Below are 17,013 nucleotides of genomic sequence, written 5' to 3'. Positions count from 1 at the left end.
TCCCAAATTAATGTTGGAGGAGTCTCCTCTCAGACTCTCTGCTATGTGTATGTTCTTGGCTCTGACTTTTTCCCCATTCTGCCCACACCATGTTTTGGCAAATTTGGCACACATCTTCAAGGTAAGAGCAGCTTAATGCTCACATGTACAATTTATATCCTCATGCTTCTTTCTTCTCCCCTCTTAGGTTTGTATCTTTAGTTTGTTTCCACTTTGTCAGCTTTTAAATGATTTTAAAGGGATTTTAAAGTATTTTATCTAGCATTTTAATTTTTGTCATTGGAGGTTTGATCTGAACAAAATAAGTTATTATTGGAAATAGAAGTTCCCCATATTTTTGTTTTTAATGTATTGAGAAAAGAAAATAAGGCCTTATGATAAGTATTTTTGGAGACTTATTAAAACTTCTTTGGTGGTACTAATACATGGTCAATAGGTATGAATATCTCCTGGGTATTTGAAACAAAAGTTTGCTTTATTCTTTGTCGGGTATGATGCTATTTGGGTATATCATTTTAATTATTTATATATCCATTACACCAATTCATAAACTTTAGTGTTTGTATATTTATATGTATGTATATTATTTTTAATACTATATGTATTTACTTCTTTGTTGTGTACTTCACATATCTATTTTTAATACATGCACATTAATGTATTTTACTGTCATAATAGATTTTTGAGGTTTTTTAGGTATTTTTAACAGTTTTAAATTTATCTATGCTCAGGGATAGGAGAGAAGGTTGGTAATGAAAGGAGAAAATAGCTAAATAATTGTGAGGCCACAGCTAGGATCAGCAGTAGGACAGCTTGTGGCTAGGGTACAGTGAAAAGGGTAGTGGGTTAGGAATACCAAGATGTTTGGATTTTTGTGTTATTAGGGCATGCAAAAATCCAAACAATAAAGCAGGTAATAGGTCCTAACATACATACTTTGATTTTGTTTCTTTCATGTGCTTTTCTTGATGAAAAATTTTTACCAAATTAAGCTGTGTTAACTCTTGCTAAAGCCTTAAAAAGATGTATAACTGTCATTTTAAAAAATGAATTCATGGGGAATGTATTGTTGTATGCAGATTTCCAGTGGAAGCCTGCAGATGCTCACATAAGAAACATTCTTTCTACTCTTTTGAATAAACATGTTACAAGCCCAGTACATTTGCATACCCAAGAGAATAATTGTTTCAAAGATATGGGCTGTGAACACATGTGGTTGTCTACCAGATTATGAACACCAGACTTGAGACATATATTTTTCAGGTGTACAGCTTGAGAAAATTATTGAATACTCAGCACAAATGCTATGTCTTGGGGAATATTTGGAGAAATGTAGGTGCTACTGTATTTTGAATAATCAGTCCCTCTAGCTCTCATTGCGACTGATGGAAAATTTATTTTATTTTCCCTTGACAAAGGGAAAACAAAATTGTAGCTTATCTTACTGCATAGTTTGTTAAGCAATTTCCATTTTGTACTTGCATTTCACAGATGTTCTGAAATGGTTAAGCCAAAAAGGCATGTTTCAACTCATGAGTAACATAACAAAATATGTTCCCATCAGTTGGCTTTAAATATTTATATATTTATATATATATACATATATATATATGCACTGTATATTAACTAACTAGAATTAAAATAAATAAAATAAAAAACATAAAAACTTTAAAGAGATAAATACGTGTGTTAAATATATAACAATAAAATATTAAATATAAATAAAATGTAAATTTTAAAAATATATAGGTGTTTATACATATATACATAAATGTCTCATTGATAACTCATACACACAAAAGAAGTGTCTCTGTAGGTCAGTACAATCCTTTCTTGCTTGATGAGTAAGAAGTTATAAAGTCACATACTGTGCCTGATGTTTGACTTTTTGTTTATCTTTTGTACTTTATTATAGTGGAGTTGACAGATGTTGAAAGATGCTTAGATACACAAGGAGCCTAGCAGCTCCTATAGATCTGAAGAAGCTCACGTCCACAAACTATTACCTTAAGAGTCTGTTACAACTTATGCTTATTAATTGGCTGCAGGTCTTATTTTTCAGAGTAGTCTCCAAATAACTAATTTTCTAAAATATGTCCAGAGTCAGCCACCCCTCCTCTTGAGAGAGCAGCTATTTCAAATTGTCCTGCTATAAGTTGGGCAACCATGCAGCCTGATTTGCCTAGGCTTGGAATAATTATTACTAGAGATCCATAATGCTCTCAAAAGGTGCAGTTTTGGATGATAAATCAGTCGGCCACATTAGGTTTAAAAGGTTAGGATTAATACTATTTTGAAGAAAAAAATTGGCCTAATATTAATTCATGCACTGTCCACCCCTACCAGTTAAAATATTCCATTCATTATCAAACATGTTTTCCCCTATCCTTTGGCCTGAAGTCTATTGTTTCTTCTTATTTTGGCTAGAAATATATTCAGCGTTGTTTGGCTTGGAAATTACGTAAAATGTAACTGTCTTTTATAATTCACTTAATGAATTCTACACAAGCTTCTCTCAGGATTTTCCTGTGGTAGAGTAAGGAAACTTCTCCATATTAATACATTTTAATGGTGTATCCCACAAAAATTTGGGTTTATTTTCTCACTATTTGCCTATAAATAAGTCTGCAAATTTAGACAATGTATAAAAATATGTTTGCTATGCCAGCTAAATGTATTTAAGTAAGAAAAATTATTCCTGTGGAATGCTGTCAAAAATTTCACAGTAACTAAACATTTGCTTTATATTAATTTCCATATACCATCAGTCATTGAATTTTTACTTCGGAGAAAGGTATGCTCTCCTTAGGTCAGATTTACAGATAACTAAGTCAATTTTTGGATATATTCTCTGTTTTATAGTAAAAATTTTGACCTTTAGTTTCCCTATTCTAGAAATCGGAAGATCAGAAAGCTGATTAGACATCAGACCAGATGGCTTGTAGGAGACTGTATCACAAAGTTCTTGGTCTTTCTGAGAGTGTGTTTTTTGCATATACACTTGAAAAGCCTGAACTCTCAAATAACATGAATGTTTTTAAACTTTGGGTTAAAAAAATAACAAGAACCACAAAGATTCATGAAAAAATAAATTTTATGGATCAGATGCATTCAGTCTAGTCTTCTATTCATCTATACGTAAGGTACTTTTGTGTAATTATAATCATATATATGATCCTAGGAGATGTAGGGGTTTCAATTAACTTGTGTTCAGAAATTCTGTAGGTAATAGGGACAGTCATATTTTGAAAAAGATTTTAAAACAAGGAAATTAAACCATCAAAAACTGTTCCTGCTTAACATTCAGTTAATTTTAAAAATGTAGAAAATCATGTAAACCTGAAAGCATTCCAGGTAATTGTAGTCTTATTTTTAATTTTCTATGCTGATTTATAGAAATATCAGAAATGTCTTATTTATTCTGTTGGGGTATACAGTCAGCAGCCATGTACAGGATGTGTGTCTTCTACCAGAGTTCCAGGTAAAACCTAAGTGCTGCCTTTTTTCATTTTTACAATTTGATTGTATCCCTTATCGATGTTATAGGCGAGTTAAGAAGGGGAACTACCATATTTTAATATGCTCATTTATCCTGTTTCCCACATAACATGTTTAGTTTTAGAGAATGTGTCAGGTGGTATTCAGGCTTATAATGGAGTGTGACTCTTCTAATATGAGACATTAGAAATGAAGAGGCTACACTCATTTTTTCTTCTTCTTTTTTTTTTTTTTTCTCATTGGAAGAGACCCTTGATTGCTAACTTTCTCATTTCCAAGTGACAGAAACTGTCCAGCTATCTTTTGTAACAAGTGGGCATTATTTCCTTTGTTCCTGCTCATGATCATTGGTAAAGTTAAGATAATTCATTGATTATTATCTTCCATAATGCGTAGTAGACTTAACTACTTGAACATAGATTTTTATATGTGATAAAGTTGTCAGCTAGCTTTCATGAACTTAACAGATGTGCAGTTGACAAGTCTTTGTAGTTCCATGGCAAGTATAGCCATTACTTTTCGAGATCTTCAACCTTAAGCATTCTCCTTTGAGTCTCCCCTTGCCCATCATGTTCATTGTGGAATTCCTGGCAGCCCAAAAGCTTGCCAAACAAGGGTGAGCATCCCTGAGTTTATCTTCCTCTCAAGAAAACCTGAGTTTGTGTGGCATTGTTATTGATAAATCACATCTACAAGGTTTTTAAGTTTTCCTCATTGAGTCTGAAATGAGAGATGGAAATCAGGCAATCAGGGACCTGGCTATCAGACATATCAGAAAAGTGAGGCATTTTTATGATAGGAAATACACAAAGCAGTGAAAAGATTCCAGAGTAGTTGGGCAAATTCAGACAAAATCCAGATACTTTTTATTCCTAACATGGAATCTTGGCTAGATGTGAATATTAGAATTTGAAATTGAGCTCTGCCCCACATCTTCAGGCAAATGATTCCTCACTTATGTATAGTTTGCCTTTTACAGTTATTCATATAGTATCTGTAATATTAAACATCACTTAAACCCTCAAATTTTATGAATGATATATTTTTAAGCAACAGGGTGCAGGAAATGTAATCATAATAGCCCAAACCAACAGGTACATCACAGAGAAGCAGTAATGACATACAAGCCTGCTAGTTAATTTAAATGAAGTAGATATGTTTTCTTAACACCTAATAGATTATCCCAAATAGAATACAATCCACATATGTTACATTCTTGATTAAGCTCTACATTTTGTGCTTTCTTTACATTCTTAGTTTGTGTTTACTTTTAAGATAGGAACCACTTCAAAGGTTAAATGTTTTTAGAAACCATTTCAGCTTTACATAAATGTAAAGTTTCTAAATATTTAAGAGTTACATAATGCAAACTTGTTTCCTTTCAAAATTTGTTTCACAAGAGCAGGTAATACATTTCCACTTTTAACTGCACATTTAGATGCTTTATTTTTGAGTGTATTTTCTCCTCAATATTTCTTCCACAGAATTTTGGAATTTTGTTTCTCTCATGTTTTATTGAAAAGGCTCTCTGCCATTATATCCTTTCGTTTTCCGGTTTTATTCTTTTGTCTGAAGGCACATTGCAGCATGGCTGGTTTAAGGATTCTAGACAGTGAGAGAAATGGATAGCCACAAGAGTATCTCTAGTCAAGGTTGAAAGAGAGCACGTAGCTTTCTAAACTGAACACCGTGAATGGGGGACATTTAGGTTATTGCCATGACAATTCTAATTGTTGGAACTTTATTCTTATTATGGTCTTTATTCAGTTGGATTCACCCTAACAGCACACATAGACGAGTCACTTTAATTTCTGGGCTGGTTTTGGAGAACATGTATCCAAGAATCATCATCTTTTTGTTGCGATAACAAAACACACGGTCAAGGGGGGTCTAAATGGAATTGCATTTTATAGGCATGCAGAGATCGGTATGAAGTAAGACATGCACTCTTTGACCCCTGGAGGCTCTCTCTGACAAATGATGGGGCTACATTTTAAATTACAGGAGATTCCAATTACTGTGAAATTATGGGGCTATGTGAGCTCCCTCTATGGGCTAATTTAACGTCTGCAAATTATATTTCTTCTTCTTCCTCTTTTTTTTCTTCTTCCCATTTTTCCCCCAACAAAGCCTCTGTGTGGCCTCTGGGATGGGGTGGCCGCCTAAGGGCCCTGAGGTTGTGCTCCTTGGAGCGTGTGCAAGATGGCTGCCCCAAGGCTGTTTGAAGCTGGCGCGTTTGAAGCTGCCGCGCGTGTTTGAAGCTGCGGCATTTGAAGCTGTCGGGCTTGAAGCTGGCGCGTGTGTTTGAAGCTGCGGCATTTGATGTTGCTGAGGACGTTTGTAAATTTGAGACAGACTTTAATATTGTTAGACGGTAGGGGAGTCCTTTTCAACCCCCTTTTCATTTTTTTTTTTACTTGAACTTTTTAAAAAGTTTTATTTAACTTTTTTTTTTCCTACTATTTTAACTACTTATGTCAGCCGAGGAATGCTGTGATTCACAGCCATTATTGTAAGGAGGCTGTTATGTATTTTTAGTGCTGCTGGGACCATAGGAATTCTTGAGTGGCTTTGACTGGATACAACAATGTGGAGAATAATCCCAACTGTGAAAAGTGCTACTGTGGCCACAGAACAGTACAGAATAATTTTGAAAAAGGGCAGTCTCCTTGTTGCTTTTAGAAGAAGGCCGAGTGTGCCCGCTGTTGCATTTGCAAGATTGATGATGAGTGTCGAGGTAGAACAAATGCATGTGAGGAGTAGAAGTTGGGGATGCATAGGTGTAGGAATTAAATTTGCAGTGTGCCAGGAGCAAAGCATTTTGTAATTTCTTCCTATTATTTTGTCCTCTAAATTCTATAAGAACTAGGGGGAGAGGTGGATGCTATTATGAAACAATACCGTCAATCCTTTGGACAATACTGTCAAACTGAATGGTGCTTTATATGGAGAGCATCTACTCTGAAAATGCGAGCGAGAAGGGAATGAGTCTTGCTGCTGTTGGTAAAGGAAAGAAAACAGATGCTTATCCTGTAGTGTGTACTTCGTGGCTTGGGAAATACTTTGCTTGGAGGAACCCTAGATGTAGAAGTGAAAACGATGGAGAAAAATTTGGAAGGAGCCATGAGTCGTCACATCCCAAATGGACGTGATGAGAAACACTTTGGTTTGGATGCAGAGTAATTTTTCACTTAATCCCCAGCCTGGAGCAACGTCATGAGCTTGCATGCAGAGTTGATGAAATGACGTGTTCTTATGTTGTCTATGGTTCTTCTCCATTAGATTGTTTGGGATTGCAATCTCCTTTGATGGGCCTACCGTCCATTTTCCCCCCTTTGGAAGTACAATATTCTATTCTGCTAATGATCATTCTCTTGAAAATTAAGTAATGGTTTCTTGATATGAGCTATTTGTCAGCACTTGAACCTGTTTTTTTTTACATGTCCACCATTGAATTTTTTCATTGGGTAGAACGTAAATTCCATAAAGTCTACATCTACTTTTCAGCCACATTTGGATTGTATATCTCCCCAGGCCTGAGGTGCTTGCTTCAGTATTTTATTCATAGTAGCAACAACCTTCAGTTCACAGAAAAATCTGTGTTCTAAATCCATATCATTAAAATTTTACTACTGTCTCTTCATCTAGATGCAGCTAGAACTGGGCTTTATTCTAATAAATAACTTAAATGTGTGCTTTACCTGTTTAAGACTAAGATGTTGTGTCTTGCATACCTTTTGAATGATGAAAACATTTATCATGTCTTCATAGAACAGATGATCTTAGGCTTTATTTTCTTGTTTTTAGGGATTTCCCTTCATTCATTCAACATTTCTGATTTGGTAGGAATAGAAATTTGCTAAGTATTTTCCTTTGTATTGTATAGATGCATTTTCTACTCCAACTTTTCATTATTAGCTCCTTCAGTTATATCCCTTCGAATCCATGTGTCTTTTCCATTCTACTAGCTAATCATTTTTTACAGTGTTAATATTTTACCTAATTTGTATTTTGAACTTCATATGAGCCATACTGATGTCATTCATTGAGAACTAGCTTCTTACAGACTAAGTCTGATGTACTAATAATCTATTTAACAAGTCATTTTATAAGTTAAAAGATATTAAAAACTAAGTCACATGGAAAGTATACAGATTAGTGGCTCTGCACATTTGACTTATCTACTCTTTCAGAACTTTGTTACAAACTTTTGTAACTCAAGGAGGGAGGACATTATACACCCACTGGCAGACAGGTACACATACCCATGTATATATGGATATTTATTTTTTAATTCTAAAATCTTCCGATCAGATTTTTTCTTATTCCTCAACTTCTGTAATACTTATCTGATCCATATTATTGCTCTAAGTTTAGAATTTTTTGATGATTTTCCTGCTCTTCACCATAACATAGTCTATGCAGTCCAGTAATCTACATTTGGTGACAAAAGAATTGCTTGAGAATAGTTGAGCACACATGCTTAAATGAGCACTACATGCATTTTATTACACATTTGTGTAAGCATATCCATAGAAAAAGAATAAATGTTGTAAAGCTGATATATCTTTATATCAGTTTAATCAGTTGGCCTACATGTTCCACATCACTCTTGTTCCTTGCTGGTTTGTGTTAAGAAGTTGCTTCATATTTTAACAGTCTTTATTGTGATTTCTTTTCACATAGTTTTTCATTTTTGCTCTTTTCATTTGTTTAATTAAAATTAATTGCATATAGCTTTTCTTTTTAATGGATTTCCACACATATGTGCTTCTCTCTATAAACTCCACAATGTAAAGGCCACTAATCCAAATAATGATTTCTCTTCCTTGACTCTAGCTCTTTCTCTCTGTCTAGCTTGAGTGTTTTGTCCTATATTCATTTTCTCTGGCTCTATCAGTGTTTTCTTCCATCTAACCATGATGAAGTTTGCAATTTGCCTTCTGTAGTAGAGAAACAATAAAAGTAACTTCCTGAGCTGGATTCAAGGTGAAATAGCATTTTCCATTACACAGCACTAAGACCCCATTCTTTGCAACTCTTAATAACAGTATCTCCATTATAGAGCCAGGTCATTGTTGTTTAGCCATTCATCCAAAATACTGTATAGGCTTATTGATGTGATTTATTAATAGTTATGAGATTTGTTATGACCTCACATGGTTGGTTTTTCATTAAGTGTTTCATCAGTTATTCTCTTTCTAAGGAAGATGGAGATTAGAAATTTTACACACAAAATTTCTATTTTTTTGCATTCCTTCTGAAAATCAGCTTTATTGAGGTTTATATGCATACAGTAAAACTTATCTGTTATTAATATATGTTTCAATGAGTTTTGACAAATGTATATACTGTGTAACTAGCACCACAATCGCCATGTTGAACATTTCCATCACTGCAAAACTGTCTCTCCTACCCTTTTGAAGTCAATTTCCTACACTCACTCCCTGATCCCCAGCAACCTCTGATCTTCTTTCTTTTGCTCTAGTTTTATCTTTTTCAGAATTTTGTATCAATGAAATCATACTGTGTGCTCTTTTGTGTCTAGCTTCTTTCACTTAGCGTAATGCTTTTAAATTTCTTCCATGTTGCTGCATGAATTAGATTTTTCCGTGTTAGTGCTGAGTAGTATTATACTGTATTGATACTCCACAATTTGTTTATCCATTTACCATTTGATGACCTTTTTCGTTCTTTCCAGTTTGGGTGATGATGAAGAAAGATGCTGAAAACATTTGCATGCAGGTTTTTGTGTGCGTGAACCTAAGTTTTAACTTCTTTTGGGTAAATATATAGGAGTGGGATTGCTGAATCATGTGGTACACATATGTTGAATTCTATAAAAAAATATTACAATGTTTTCCAGAGTGGATGAACTATTTTGCATTTCCACAGAGATGTACTAGAGTTCCAATTATGCCCCGTCATCACCAACACTTGGTGTTGTTAGTCTTTTTAATTTTAGCCATTATAGTGAGTCTATATTTCTTTTCAATATTTTTTCAATTGCAATAATTTACTTTCTTTTACCAACTTTATTATTATTACTACATCCACTCGATTGCATTCTGCTTTTTTTTTCACTTGTTACGTTCTTTATAATGTTGTTCTTTTGAAGGCTCTAAATATGTTTTTATTTCTTGCTTTCTTTTAGTGCTTGATAAGGTAAGGGAACTAAAACCCAAATATACATATAAGTAAACCACAGTCCTGAGTGAGCATGTTAAATAGTCAAGTTTTGCCTTTATTTTTTAAGAACTAGGAATATAATATTTGAAGAAGATTGTATCAGACTTAAGATTCTGGGTTTTATTGGTGTCTATTTAGTATCACAGAAATTACAAATAGGTTTGCATATTTAAAAATACTAGCAAACTGATTTCTCAATAATTAGATTTCTCAATAAAGTTTCACACATCTTCAACAACTGAAGGATCACCATACAACTCAGCCCTGCCATTTCCTAAAATGGCTCTGTTTTTATTCTTTGCCTCATTAGACAGCTTAGGGAACACTGTACCATTGCCCATTAAAGAAACCACTTTTATTTAATCCAGTACCTACTAACATTTGTCAGAATTGGTGATTTTTTAACCTTTTTTTTTTTTTTTATAAGAGTAACTGTTCTCAGATCTCTAGCTTTGTTCCCTGGATGTTAAAAAGACACATGGTCACTTTGTGAAAATCTTTCTTTAAAAATCCAGTGTAAATGAGAATCATCATCATCTCTATCACCCTATTCTTTTCCATCTAAGAGTGTTTCATTTCAATATGTGCTGGAACTCTGATTTTTCTCCCTACAGCTCAATTACTAGTTCAGGATTATTACTTGCCAAAGTAAGATTTTTTTCACTCAAAGGTTTATATAGCAATCAAAATTGAATGTTAATGAGTTGCATAGCTATAAATTCTCTTTTCTCAGAGAACCATGCCTAGGAGTGAACCCTTATTTCAGAAAATGGTTGTAAGATGATTGCTAAACCTTGGTTAAAGTATACTCATTCTCTCATGAGTGAGTTATTTTATTGAGTTCTGTGTTTGAAGACAGGATTTCTATACAAATTTCTCAGTTTTGTCAGATCATAAGTGAACAATATGATGCCATAAAGTGAAATATAGTTGCTACTGAAATCATGAATTAATCCAACTTCTTGGAAAATTCACTCTCAGTTCACTGAAGGGCTTCCTGTTGAATGGGAGGTATTTTTCCATGTCACATTTTCTCATAAAAATACACATTTTGTATCTTTGATTTTAAATCTGGTATTATTTTAGTAGCTAAAGACATTGAGGGTGTTTGCTGGTAATAGAGTGAATAATGAAGCTGGAGAACTGTGGATACTTTTGGTTATCTTTTATCAACAGTTTTACAAATCAATCTCATTTTCCCCTATTTCTCTGTTCAGTTAATAATATTAACCCAGACTGTTAAACTTTTCCTTAGAAATACTGTCAAAGCATGAGGGACTGGAATCTTTTTTGATATTTGAAAGAAAAAAAATTGATAAAACAATATCAGAAGCAATTCAAGTTATGATTTTATAGGATTCACTGTAGTAACAATAGAATTATGCTTTGTATTCATTCTACAGTTAGTGAGACTGAAGGTAAAGGAAAACACTTTACAAAGATTTTCTTTTAGAAGTGATTTGGTATGAAAATTTAGCTGTCATTTTTTAATTACTCAATATTCCATGTTCTACAAACATCTGGGTTTTGTGGGTGAACTAGCTGGTTTAAATACGGACTGAAACACTTCTTCAAACCCGAGATTCAGTTATTCCTTCAGCACCTTTGTATTTTAATTTGGGGCTGATTGAGATCATCCCTAGTACCTGTTCTTAGATCATCATTAGGTATGTCTAACAAATGACCATATGCACATATCTTTACACTGGATTTAATTTTTGTTTTCTAGAAAGTCAGACTGTGTTTTCTAAGGAACATGTACCATGTGGATTTTTCTGATGTCAAAATCCCAGCAACCAGGGGTAATTCTGAGTATTTGCCTGTGTCCAAATCCCTAAAGAATTCTTGAATCTTACTCTTCCATAATGGATATCTTCTTAGTCCAGCCTAAATCCTCCCTGGCAATTTGCATCACAGGAACCCCTTGATCTGTTGTATAGTAGGGTTGAATCCAAGGGAATTAAGCTCTCCCCTTAGGAGCTATTGCTGTCATTCATGCTACACAGAGGGGGGGCATTCCTGCCTTCTCTCTAACTCCAACCCCATTGCCTGGCCAGGAGAATTCTTAATAGTGTGTGATCCAGAAAGTTAACTATTTTAATACACTGTTCTTTTTAAATGTGGTTCTTGTAAACTGGAACACTATGGCATCATCCAAATTTAAATCTAAGTCTTTGGGTGGAAATTTTAATATGGGTGTTGTCTGATGATTTTTGATAAGATTAATTTTGAATTTTGTTTTGAAATTATCTCTTAAGGAAAGGGAATCTGTGACAGAATCTTTATTTACTTCTTTTACTAAGTACAGATATTTGTCATACCATACTTTTGATTATTTATTTGCTATGTTGTACTCTGGATTACTTCAGCATTGTCCCTGTGAAAAGTCTATAGCTGGTTTATTGCTTCCAAATTTTGTGTGTCAGAATTGATTTCAAAATAAGTTTTTAGAATAATTTTTTGAGTCAACTGCTTTCATCCTTTCTAAGAAGTTAGAAAAATATATATCGAAAAGTCCCATTTAAGATACAATGAAAATGCAAAATATCTTGATATATCATTAGCAAGAAAAAACATGTGGGAACTATGTAATGAAAATGGTTAAAGTTTGCTGAGACCAAAGAGACAATTTTATCAACTGAAGATGAAGTATATTAAAGGTTGTCTGTTCTTTTCATAATAATTCATAGAACTGATATTACCTAATAAAACCACAGTAAGTTTTTCTTTTTTTAATTTGCCGTAGTAAATCTAATGTTTATCTCTCAGTATGAACAGGGGCAAATAGCCAATACAATTGTCTTATAAGTTATAAAGCTACAATACTCAAGACAGTGTCATTTTGACAAAACAATGGAAAAGAAGGAAAAATCAAGACAAATTCAAATTTGTAAAACTTCATTGTGTTGGTATCATAAGTGAATGGGGTTGGACTATTAAGAAGTGACTCAGGGACAATTGCTTAACACTTGTGGGAAATAATAAACTAGATCTAGTCTCACCTCATATCGTGTATCAATATAAATTCCATATGAGTTAAAGAGGTAAATGTAAAATAAAATATGAGATCTCTAGAAACTATAAAAAATAGAGTCGGCTGGCTGACTTAGTAATGATGAATAGTTTTAGGCATTATAAATAATTTTAAAAATCACAAGGGAAAAATCCATAGATCTGACTACATGAAAAATTAATTTTTGAATGACAGAAATGAATACCTGGCAAAAAAAAGTAACATTAAAAAACCCCCGCAAAACTACCAGCAGCAACTATTTCAAATGCTTTTCATCTTTATGGCCAAAGAATTTGAAGGGGAGCAGATTTTGCCAACTCAAAATATGCCACTTTGGAATGAGGATTGTTTTAAGCTAAAGGCAATCAAAACTCAGCAGATGCAGGAAAAGCTCTTTACCTCCCCATCAACTACCTAAGGTTACACTGAAAGGAGGGCTGTATGAGGAAGAGAGCTATTACAGAGATACTTTTCTACCTAAGAAACTTCTCTACACAACAGGGTAACCTTTGCTTTCCAAACCTCCCCTCTCATCTTTCTGTGCAAGGCCTTTTTCCCAGATCCCTACCTCTTTCCTTAGTCCGGGATGTTATATAAATCTCAATTACCTGACTGCCTCTAGAGTCTTTTCTTTTTTTTAATTAAAATTTATTTATTTATTTATTTATGAGAGAGCAAGAGAGAGAGCAGGAGTTGAGGGGAGCAGAGGTAGAAGCAGGCTCCCCACTGAGCAGGAAGCCCCAATGTGGGGCTGGATTCCAGGACTGTAGGATCATGACCTGAGCCAAAAGCAGATGGTTAAGCAACTGAGCTACCCGGGTGCCCCTAGAGTCTTATCTTTATAGGACTTCTGTACATAGGTAATTTTGTTTCTTTTTCTCCTATTAATATGTCTTTATTTAACTATTAGATATACCAAAGAACCTAGAACCTAGTAGGGTAGAAGGGAATATTGTTTTCCCCCCTACAAACTCATGTAAGTTATTACATAAAATGCTAAAAATCTAATAGGAAAATGGACCAAGAACTGGTTCTAGATGAGTCATAAAACAAGAAATTTTAACATAGTAAAAAAAATTCAGCTTAACTGGAAACAAAATTATGCACCCATTAACACACCACTCAGAATTAACCAAAATTGTTGATATTTTGGTGAATATTCTTCTAGTCTTTGTGATCTTTGATACCCCTATCTATCCATTAATTGATCTGTTGATTTATCCATTCATATATCTACCTTTATATCTAACTTTTCATCAATTTAGCTCCATCCACTCATACATAAATGTTATATGTAGTTGATATATATTTTTTCTAAAAGGAATCATAGTACATATGTTGCTTTTAACTTTTTTCCCATGTTATTATATTTTCTTCTTCTACAAATATTCAAACTTTGTATAATATCGACAGTGTGTTGATATACCATGGCTTATTTGACCAATGTCTCCTACTGGGCATTTAGGTTGTTGACAGTTTTTTAGAAGAGATCGCTGAACATCATTGCACAGATCAGATTATTTTCTAAGGGTAAATTTGAAAGGTTGGATTTACAGTATGCAAATATTTCAGGCTTTTGTTGCATATTCCCCAGCTGTTCCTCAGAAAAATTTTTAACTTTTACCTTTCCACCAGCAATGCATTGGAGTTATTATTTCTCTTTCTTGCAAGCACTGTCTAATATAGTTAACAGTTTATGTAAGTTAAATAGACTGGCAATATTTTATTATTCTTTTTCTTTGCATTTTTGATTACTAAAATAATAATTTTTTTGTTTTATGGCCATTTTTTTCTGTTGTAAAATTTCTAATTATGTCATCACTTATTTTCTATTGACATTAATCTCAGTATACATGTTCAAAAGTTATGTTTGTAAAAAATTAAAAATAAAAAATTAAAAACCATAAAAACTATGTATTTAGGATAAATATACTTTGGATTATGTATATTAAAAATATATAGAAGTTTTAAAGAAAAGTTTAATCAAACCTATCAATTTTTTTCTGTATAGTTTCTACTTTCAGTGACATGATTATGAACCCCCCCAGCAGATAACAGATTATATTAACTAAAATGAAAGAATATTTTGATTCATCTATTCCATTTTTCTTCAGGTTTATAGTTGAATCTTTCATTATGGAAAGCATGATCAATGGAATTTTTTAGTGTAGAGCCTTAAAGGAAAACTCGGGACCACCTGATTTTTAATTAAAATGAATTCTGTAGAAGGATTATATTATGAGTATGACTTTCCAGTGACTTCCTTCTTAGTACTAAAACTTGGGCGTATTAGAAAAAAAATTGGGCATATTGGAAGGATTGAATTATATTAAGATCTTATGGAAGTTAGACATAATTATTTTTAGTGCTAATGGTTTTTGTGCATAGACTTTTTTTGTGCATACAATTATCCCGGGTTTGAGTAAGTAACTAATATACTATGTTAGCAACTCACTTGGGTTTTTGTTTTGGGATGTAATTTTGTTCCTGAACATTTAAATTTGGAAGGTTAAAATTTATCTAGAAGATACTGTTTCGATTTTAGCGGAGCAGATCTATACTGATCAGGTGTGAAAATCTCAGACGCTGAAGGTAATAAGGGGAACTGTGTAATAAGTGCTGAATGAGAAAATTGAAGGCTCAGTCCCTTAAGCATCTGCCTTGGGCTGGGGTCATGATCCAAGGGTCCTGGGATGGCCCCAAATTGGGCCCCTCATCAGGCTCCCTGATCGTGGGGGAGCCTGCTTCTCCCTTTCCCTCTGTCTGCTGCTCCCCCCTGCTTGTGCTCTTTCTCTGTCAAATGGATAAATAAAATCTAAAAACAAAAAAACAAAAAACAGGTCTTATTTGGGTTCCTGGACCCAATTCCAACGTAAGTGTGAAGGCTTCCTACACAACATCAAGCAGTACTTGGACACCAGTAGGGTGTCTGAGAATTCAATTCAATTCTGACATTTTTTACCCGCAGATAGCATCAGATTCCACAGGTTGAGGGATCAGTCCTATGAGTGTGGGCCACGTCGCCCCACCCCCACCCCTGCTCCAACACACCCCTTCAGACTCCAGCCCCCAGTGACAAGCCAAAGCTGTTCCTTGTACTTCTGATTGGCTCTAAATTAGAAGTTCCCACAACCTCTTCCTCAGGTATAATTAATTTGCTAGAGCGCAAGCTCCATGGGTAGTAGAAGCAGAGAGCAGACCTCAGGGGGGCCCTGCACAGGCCCACCGCCGCCACAAGCCAAGGTACCATCCCACCTGGCTGGAGGGGCAGCTGCGGCAGTCTGCCCCCCAGTCACCAACCCTGCAACTCGGAGCAGCCGCGCAGCCCCGCACGACCTGCAGCAGGGCACGTGGCCTCACATGGGGGCTGCCTGCCGGCGGGGACAACAAAGTCATTGCACAGAAGGTTTGGGGAACGATAAAATGGTTGGTTCAGTGTAAGAAACCTATGGTTTCATCAGCAGAAATGACATGAAGGAAGATGTATTTGTATACCAGACCGCCAAAAAGAACCCCAGGAAGTACCTTCACAGCGTAGGAGATGGAGAGACTGTGGAGTTTGATATTGTTGATGGAGGAAGGGTGTGGAGGCAGCGAATATGTCAGGCCCAGGTGGAGGTCCAGTGCAAGGCAGAAAATATGCAGCAGACTGTAACAATTATAGACGCTCTCCACGTGGCAGGGGTCCTCCACGCAGTTCCCAGCAGAATTACTAGAATAGTGCAAGTGGGAAAAGAAGGAGGTCTGGGAGAATGCTCCTGAAGTTGAAGCCCAGCAGCATCGTCCTCCCATAAGCTAGGTTCTCACCTTACTAGGGTAGAGACCCAAGGGGTGTGAACCAGTCTTCCAACCCTCCAGTGCAGGGAGAGGTGATGGAGGGAGTGCACAACCACGGTGCAGGAGAACACGGTAGACCAGGAAGTCAGAATACCTAATGGAGTACAGACCACGATTCCGCAGGGGTCCTCCTCCACGAAACACAGCCTAGAGATGACCGCAGTGCACAAAGGAAGAAAAATCAAGGAATGAGACCCAAGGTCAGCAGCCACCTCCACGTCAGTGCCTCTGCAACTTCAATAACTAACGCAGATAGTAATTGAAAGCAGCCAATCCACCAGCTGAGAATTCATCCCAGCTGAGCAGGGCGGGACTGAGTAAATGCGGGCTTACCTTCTCTCCCATCGTCTGGTTTAGTCATCTAGTATGAAGAAATGAATATGGAATTCCAGCAATAAGAGAGGAACAGAAGATTGGAGCTGAAGACCATAAGTGCTTGCTTTTTGCCCATTGACCAGATGAATAGAACTACCTGC

The 17,013-nt window shown here is 35.2% G+C and overlaps 1 pseudogene; it reads left to right on the top strand.

Annotated features, from left to right (window-relative positions):
* The first annotated feature begins 6,597 nt into the window (after positions 1–6,597).
* LOC100479796 lies at positions 6,598–16,784 on the top strand (annotated as a pseudogene).
* The last annotated feature ends 229 nt before the right edge of the window (positions 16,785–17,013 follow it).

The sequence above is a fragment of the Ailuropoda melanoleuca genome, chromosome 4, assembly GCF_002007445.2.
Source record: "Ailuropoda melanoleuca isolate Jingjing chromosome 4, ASM200744v2, whole genome shotgun sequence".
In the NCBI taxonomy this organism is placed as follows: Eukaryota; Metazoa; Chordata; class Mammalia; order Carnivora; family Ursidae; genus Ailuropoda; species Ailuropoda melanoleuca.
Note: the sequence above shows the minus strand (reverse complement) of the source record. Positions and strands in the feature narration are given on the sequence as shown.